This window comes from Triticum aestivum, chromosome 4D (assembly GCF_018294505.1).
Source record: "Triticum aestivum cultivar Chinese Spring chromosome 4D, IWGSC CS RefSeq v2.1, whole genome shotgun sequence".
NCBI lineage: Eukaryota > Viridiplantae > Streptophyta > Magnoliopsida > Poales > Poaceae > Triticum > Triticum aestivum.
In genome coordinates, this window is record NC_057805.1 from 25,920,881 (window position 1) to 25,928,317 (window position 7,437).

At 54.6% G+C, this 7,437-nt stretch overlaps 1 pseudogene; it reads right to left on the bottom strand.

The window, feature by feature from the left end:
- Positions 1–6,218: 6,218 nt before the first annotated feature.
- Positions 6,219–7,166, bottom strand: LOC123096603 (mitogen-activated protein kinase kinase 9-like; annotated as a pseudogene).
- Positions 7,167–7,437: the final 271 nt, after the last annotated feature.

The following is a 7,437-nucleotide window of genomic DNA, read 5'->3' on the forward strand; positions in this document are numbered from 1 at the left end:
CTCGAGAAGGCCTCGTTCAATCCGCTTTTCGCGGATAGAACCTTTTCGACCACCGTAACAATCAAGGCACGGTGCTTCTCTAAAATGGACGCTCACCACAGCATGTCCGTCAACGTTTACGGTGCTCCGTGGTCTTCGGAAACCGCCGCTGGAGTACGGCATTCCTTTGAAGGAATCTGCCTATTCTCCTCCAGAATCGTCTCCGGCTGTAAACCGGACGGTTCGGGGCCGTCATTCTTGATTCCCGAACCCTGGGTGACAGAGGCACCACCTTCGGGTAACGCTTTCTTTGTTTCCTGCACCGCTTGACAATGGGGAGGAGCTCTTTGGGGCGATACCTCGGTACCATCCCCCCTGTTGGGCAAAGAAGCCGGAGATAGCGTGTCACTCTCCATCATCTCCGTAAGAAGGTCTCCCGAGGAGGAGGACGATCGACAAACACCATGCGTTAACCTGCGTGGATGTGCATATGTCGGATGATTACTTCACTAATAGGAAAAGAATGAGGTACGTTTAAAGTGCCCCAGCCTCACTTACAGTTTGGCCAGAGGTTCGTCCTCGCCAGAAAGCCTTACGGCAGCATCACTCGCCCGGCCCAAACTGCCCGACGATGGCATTTTTTCTCTATTGGAAGGCTTCCCCTCCTGATCTTCGAAAGCAGCCCTCTTTTTGCCATGGAGAGCTTCCTCCGCACCTTTGCCCTTGGGAAAAAGAGTTTCGGTTTCCTCGAACACAGCGTCTAATTCGTCCTCAGGGCGGGTATCACCTTCGGGCTCCCCGCTCTCGCCCCCTCTGCAGACACCTGGTACGGTGTGGGAATCAGCATTCTCGTCAGCAGGGCGGTCGCAGAGTCTTCGGGAAGGGGCGCCGGACACCAGATTAACACCGCTTTCTTTATCCAGTCCTGTATAGGGATGGATTGTTCAGTATCTTGTCAAGAGATGCTTGAATGGAAGGTGTTCAGAGTATGAATACTTACCACAGTGTCCGGATGATTGCAGTCGAGGCCGACGTCTTCGGTGGTGTCCGGCCATTGCTCTCGTTCCCCGAAATATAATTTCCACATTCCTTCGTGCGTGGTGCCGAAGAAGTGCTGAAGAGGCCGCCGCCCTTCTGGATTGAACTCCCACACACAGAGAGGCCGCCGCTGACATGGCAGGGTCCGGCGGACTAGCATTACTTGAACGACGTTCACAAAACCGATGCCCTTCTCGGTAAGGCTTCGGATGCGACCTTGCAGAGTTTGCACTTCATTGACGGATCCCCAGTCCAGTCCCTTATTGATCCATGAAGCAAGCTGAATTGGAGGTCCGGGTCGGAACGCAGGCGTAGCCGCCCACTTGGAACCCTGCGGCTCTTTGATATAAAACCACCCATGCTGCCACAGGTCAGAAGACTTGGCAAAAGATCCTTCAAACCAAACCGCGCTGGCAAGCTTGCCTATTGTGACGCTGCCGCACTCTGCCTGCTCCTCCTCTGTCACCTGCGGCCTCACGTCAAAGGTCTTGAGCCATAAACCAAAGTGCGGAGGAGTCCGGAGGAAGACCTCACACGTGACGATAAATGTCGAGATGAGGAGAATAGAGTCCGGGGCCAGATCGTGAAAGTCTAGCCCATAGTAGAACATGAGCCCCCGGACGAAGGGGTTAAGCGCGAACCCTAAACCATGGAGGAAGTGGGACACAAACACTACCCTCTCGCCGGATTTGGGGGTAGGAATGACCTGCCCTTGTGCAGGAAGCCGATGAAGGATTTCCGGGGTCAGATACCTCGTTGCGCGGAGCTTCGCAATATCCTCCTCTGTGATAGAAGAAGCCACCCGCTGACCTTGACGGCTGGATCCGGACATGATTAGGGCTGGTGGCGATGGGAACCCGAGGGTTGGAACTTGGGGTGGCTAGGGTTGAGGAAGAAGCAAGCGCAAAGGAAGAAGACGAGTCTTGGACCCTATATAAAGACCCCAGATACTAAACGTATCCACCTGGGTCTCGAAACTTACCTATCCCTAGAGAGTTGTACCCAGGGAATGGTTGGGTTACCCACGCTTGCATTAATGAAAATCCCGTGAATAAGGGAACACGATCTCTGCCAGTAAACCGTGTTCCGAGACGTGGGGCGACGTGCCAGCCAACGGTTGAAAATTGTAACCGGGCAGGCGTGACGCGATGTCATAAACAGTTATCAACAAATTAGACTTGTGGAATATTGTATTTTCTGCAATTATATACATAGGTCTGGATATATCTACTACATCCGAAGACTATTCCGGAGTCCGGAGGGAGGGAACCCGCCTTGCAATGCCGAGGACAATCTGCGCACCGGACTCCTCGTCATTGAAGCCAGGTTCAGGGGCTATCGAGGGAATCCTGGACTAAGGGGTCCTCGGGCGTCCGGCCTGCTATCCATGGGCCGGACTGATGGGCTGTGAAGATACGAAGGCCGAAGACTATACCCGTGCCCGAATTGGACTTTCCTTGGCGTGGAAGGCAAGTTAGGCGACCAGCTGTGAAGATTCTTCTTATGTAACCGACTCCATGTAACCCTAGATCTCTCCAGTGTCTATATAAACCGGAGAGCATAGTCCGGATAGAGGACATTCATTACCATATTCACATAGGCTAGACTTCTAGGGTTTAGCCATTACGATCTCGTGGTAGATCAACTCTTGTAACACTCATATTCATCAAGATCAATCAAGCGGGAAGTAGGGTATTACCTCCATAGAGAGGGCCCGAACCTGGGTAAACATCGTGTCCCCCGTCTCCTGTTACCATCGATCCTAGACGCACAGTTCGGGACCCCCTACCCGAGATCCGTCGGTTTGGACACCGACACCAGGAGCAACAGCATGCGTCGCCATCGCACGGCGACCACGGGCACGGCGCGGGCGACGCCGCTCGTCGCTTCCTCCTCCTGAGCCCCCGGCTTGGGCATACAAGGGTAGCGGGTACCCTGGAGGAGGCCGCTCGCACCAAGGCCTCATCTCCAACTGCATCGCCACCTCATCACGGTGATGAACCATCCTCTTCTTCAGCGGAAGCGGCCCCGGATCATCGCGGGGAGCCTTTCCTTTCTCGCCAGCAGAAAACCTTCGGATCGGCGCCATTGCTGTTGGCAATGGGGCAAGGAGGAAGAAGCAAGCGAACCGTGAAGAGATGGGCGATGGGGGCTCCGCCCCCTCCCCATTTATAGCGTAAGAAGGCCAACCGGCGCCTCCCACGATCACAGGTAATGATGATTTTCCTTGCATGTTGCAGGGACTTGTCAAGTCGAGCAGTTGCCGAGGCAGCGTGGGGAAGTGGAGACACCCACGTCCAATCAACCGCCACACGTCGACCAAGGCCGCAGGCTTTTGGGGCCCGCGGCGCTCCGCGCTTGACCTTTGACTTCGCCGCGAAGCCAAGCCCGAGCGCACCTTGGGCCCGGGGGCTACTGTCGACGTTCTGGGAATGGGGGTCCCCATACTTGCCTGCCTGCGGCCCACGGCGTGGCTGCGCTAGCAGGCCTGTACGACCCATCTTTATCAACAAGGCAACCAAGACCCTCACGAGGGGCCAAGCCTCGCAAGGCGGACGCCGCAAGACCTCCTCAGGAGCGGCCTCACCAAGCTGCCTCGCAAGGAGCAGAGATATCAAGGCAGGGCAAACCTCGCGAGGCTCTCGTGACGTGAGCCATGACGATCAAGATCAGGCGGGCGCCAGCGCGCATAGCGTCCTTGTTTCCTCTTCGGTGCTAAGGAGGCCAGCACAGGCGCGGAGTACCGAGGCATTAGGCAAAGGTTTCCATATCAGTGCAACAAGACCAAGACCAGCCGAACGGCGGGATGGAGGTCACCATGGAGCCTGAGACGGCGTCACCACCAGAGCTTTCCGCAGGCGAAGACCGCTTTTGTCAGGATAAGCTGTACTAGATGTCCCCTTTCAAATTGGCCGTTATTGGCTCCCTTCCCGCTCAATATTTGGGGAGAGGACCAGGGCCTATATAAGTAGAACTAGCCACCACAATAGGGGGCAGCTTGATATCATCTGATCGAGAGCCAATCCTTAGCCACACACCAAACACAAGAACACCCCAACCTCAGGAGGCTGTTCTTCCCCTTGTACTGTTCATCATCAGCCCAAGAGGCAATCCACCACCACCACACTGGAGTAGGGTATTACACCACCACGGTGGCCCGAACCAGTATAAATCTTGTGTCTTTGTGTTGTGAGTTCATCGAGTTCGTCCGCGAGATCTTAGCGAGCTAGGGCGTATATCGGTAGGGAGGAAATCTCCACGCGCACCCTAGTGTTCGAACCTTGAGGGTTTTGCCGGAACCCGAGATCCGACAAACGTCTTCGCGATCCAACCGATCAAGTACCGAACGCATGGCACCTCCGCGATCTGCACACGTTCAGCTCGGTGACGTCCCTCAAACTCTTGATCCAGTTGAGGCCGAGGGAGAGTTTCGTCAACACGACAGCGTGGTGACGGTGATGATGAAGTTACCGACGCAGGGCTTTGCCTAAGCACTACAACAATATGATCGAGGTGGAAAACTGTGGAGGGGGGCACCGCACACGGCTAAAGATCAATTTGTGTGTCTATGGGGTGTCCCCCTCCCCCGTATATAAAGGAGGGGAGGAGGAGGAGGGCCGGCCTCAAGGGGCGCGCCCAAGGGGGGGATTCCTACTCCTAGTAGGAGTAGGTTTCCCCCTTTCCTAGTCCAAGTAGGAAAAGAAGGAAGGGGAAGAAGGAGAGAAGGAAAGAGGGGCCGGCCCCCCAACCCAATTCGGATTGGGTTTGGGGGGCGCGCGCCTCCACCTGGCCGCCGCCTCCTCTCTTCCACTAGGGCCCATGAAGGCCCACTAACCCCACGGGGGGTTCCGGTAACCCCCCTGGTACTTCGGAAAATGCCCGAACCTATCCGAAACCTTCCCGGTGTCCAAACATAACCTTCAAATATATTGATCTTTATATCTCGACCATTTCGAGACTCCTCGTCGTGTCCGTGATCTCATCCGGGACTCCTAACAACCTTCGGTACATCAAATCACATAACTCATAATACAAATCGTCATCGAACATTAAGCATGCGGACCCTACGGGTTCGAGAACTATGTAGACATGACCGAGAAACATCTCCGGTCAATAACCAATAGCGGAACCTGGATGCTCATATTGGTTCCTAAATATTCTACGAAGATCTTTATCAGTCAAACCGCATAACAACATACATTGTTCCCTTTGTCATCGGTATGTTACTTGCCCGAGATTCGATCGTCGGTATCACCATACCTAGTTCAATCTCGTTACCGGCAAGTCTCTTTACTCGTTTAGTAATGCATCATCCCGCAACTAACTCATAAGTCACATTGCTTGCAAGGCTTATAGTGATGAGCATTACCGAGAGGGCCCAGAGATACCTCTCCGAAAGACGGAGTGACAAATCCTAATCTCGATATATGCCAACCCAACAAAACACCACCGGAGACACCTGGAGAGCATCTTTATAATCACCCAATTACGTTGTGACGTTTGATAGCACACTAAGTGTTCCTCCGGTATTCGGGAGTTGCATAATCTCATAGTCATGGGAACACGTATAAGTCATGAAGAAAGCAATAGCAATAAACTAAACGATCATAGTGCTAAGCTAACGGATGGGTCTTGTCCATCACATCATTCTCTAATGATGTGATCCCGTTCATCAAATGACAACACATGTCTATGGCTAGGAAACTTAACCATCTTTGATTAACGAGCTAGTCAAGTAGAGGCATACTAGGGACATTCTGTTTTTCTATGTATTCACACATGTACTAAGTTTCTGGTTAATACAATTCTAGCATGAATAATAAACATTTATCATGATATAAGGAAATATAAATAACAACTTTATTATTGCCTCTAGGGCATATTTCCTTCAGGCCACCCCACGCCTGCCGGCGGCCAGACGCGTAAATGGACGAAGAAGATGACCACGGGGAATATTCGGTTTTACAGTAAATATTTACGGAGTCTGTTCTGCTACTATCCAGATGGTACCGTAAATCAGGTTTAAGGATTTTTCTTGTAGTGTTTTTTCGATACCGTGATATAAGGGATCTGCTAGAGATGCTCTTAGAGAGCGAGATCCTTCCAAGCTCAAACTATGGTCCACTATCTGTATATGCAAATGCCTAGCTTAGGTATTGACAATTCGAGAACGTGACAGTTCAACATTTACACGCGCGTGCCTATCGACACTGCTGTTCAATGACTTCACGTAGCGCCCGTCTCGACGCCGCTACGTCTCTCCCGGCGACGAACGGGTGCACTAGCAGGTCCCTGACGGACGTCCACTTCCGGTGGTCCTTCTGTAGGCAAGCGGCCACGAAACCCCGGAGCTCCGGCGACGCTGCGCCGTTGGTTAAGTGCCGGCAGCTCGCCGAAGCAGACGGCGCACATGAGCGCCGCCCAGCTCGGCTTCTGCCCGGCGAGGAGCAGCAGGTACCGCCCCATGAGGAGCTCCAGGACGGTCACCCCAGGCCCCACACGTCGGTGGCGTAGGGGTCGACGGGGCCCTTCTCTTCACCGTCGCCCTGCAATGACCGCTCCGTGTCGAAGCGCTCGGGGCTCATGTACGCGGCGGTGCCCTCGTAGGCCGCATGGTATTTGCCGGCGCGGGAGACGACCTCGACTATGCCGAAGTCGGCGATCTTGACCTGCCCGCCACTGTTGACTAGAAGGTTCGCAGGCTTGATGTCGCGGTGGACGACGCGGCGGGCGCGGAGGTACACAAGGCCGGAGAGCGCCTGTGCCGCCACCTCCGCCAGCGCCTCCACTGGGAAGCCTCCCTGGCCGGCGCGGACGAGCAAGTCGAGCGAACCGCCGTCCATCAGCTCGAGGAGTAACGCGGAGTCGCCAGACGCCGTCGGGAGGACGGAGTGGCACCGGACAATGTGCGGCGAGTTGATGCGGCAGACGACGCCCACCTCCCCGTCGGCGCCCGGATGGCCGCGGTGAATGATCCTGAGCGCGTACAGCGCCGACATGCGGTGATGCGACACCTTGTGGACGGTGCCGCCGTTCCCGCGCCCAAGGACGGAGAGCCTGTCGAAGTCGCTCAGGCGGAACTCGCCGTCCGGCCGAGCCGCCGAGGTGGACTGCGTCGCCACGGTGACCGGCGCCGGGGCAGGGCCCATGTGGGGGCGTCGAGCATGAGGTGAAGCTGCGGTAGTCGTCTTTCTCTGGCAGCCGCCATGATCTTGATCGCCGTGTGTATGTGTGTGTGTGTTTTGCAAGAACTGTATTGGCAATAGTATGATGAAATTGATGATTGAATGTAGAATATGTGAATTGCATGATGTATTGCTCTTCGTGCATAGGCACGTATATATGATGTACAAAGGTGGGCCACAGACCTCAACTATACAAGGAACTAGGAGGCGGGCCCAATACACAATATGCACATAA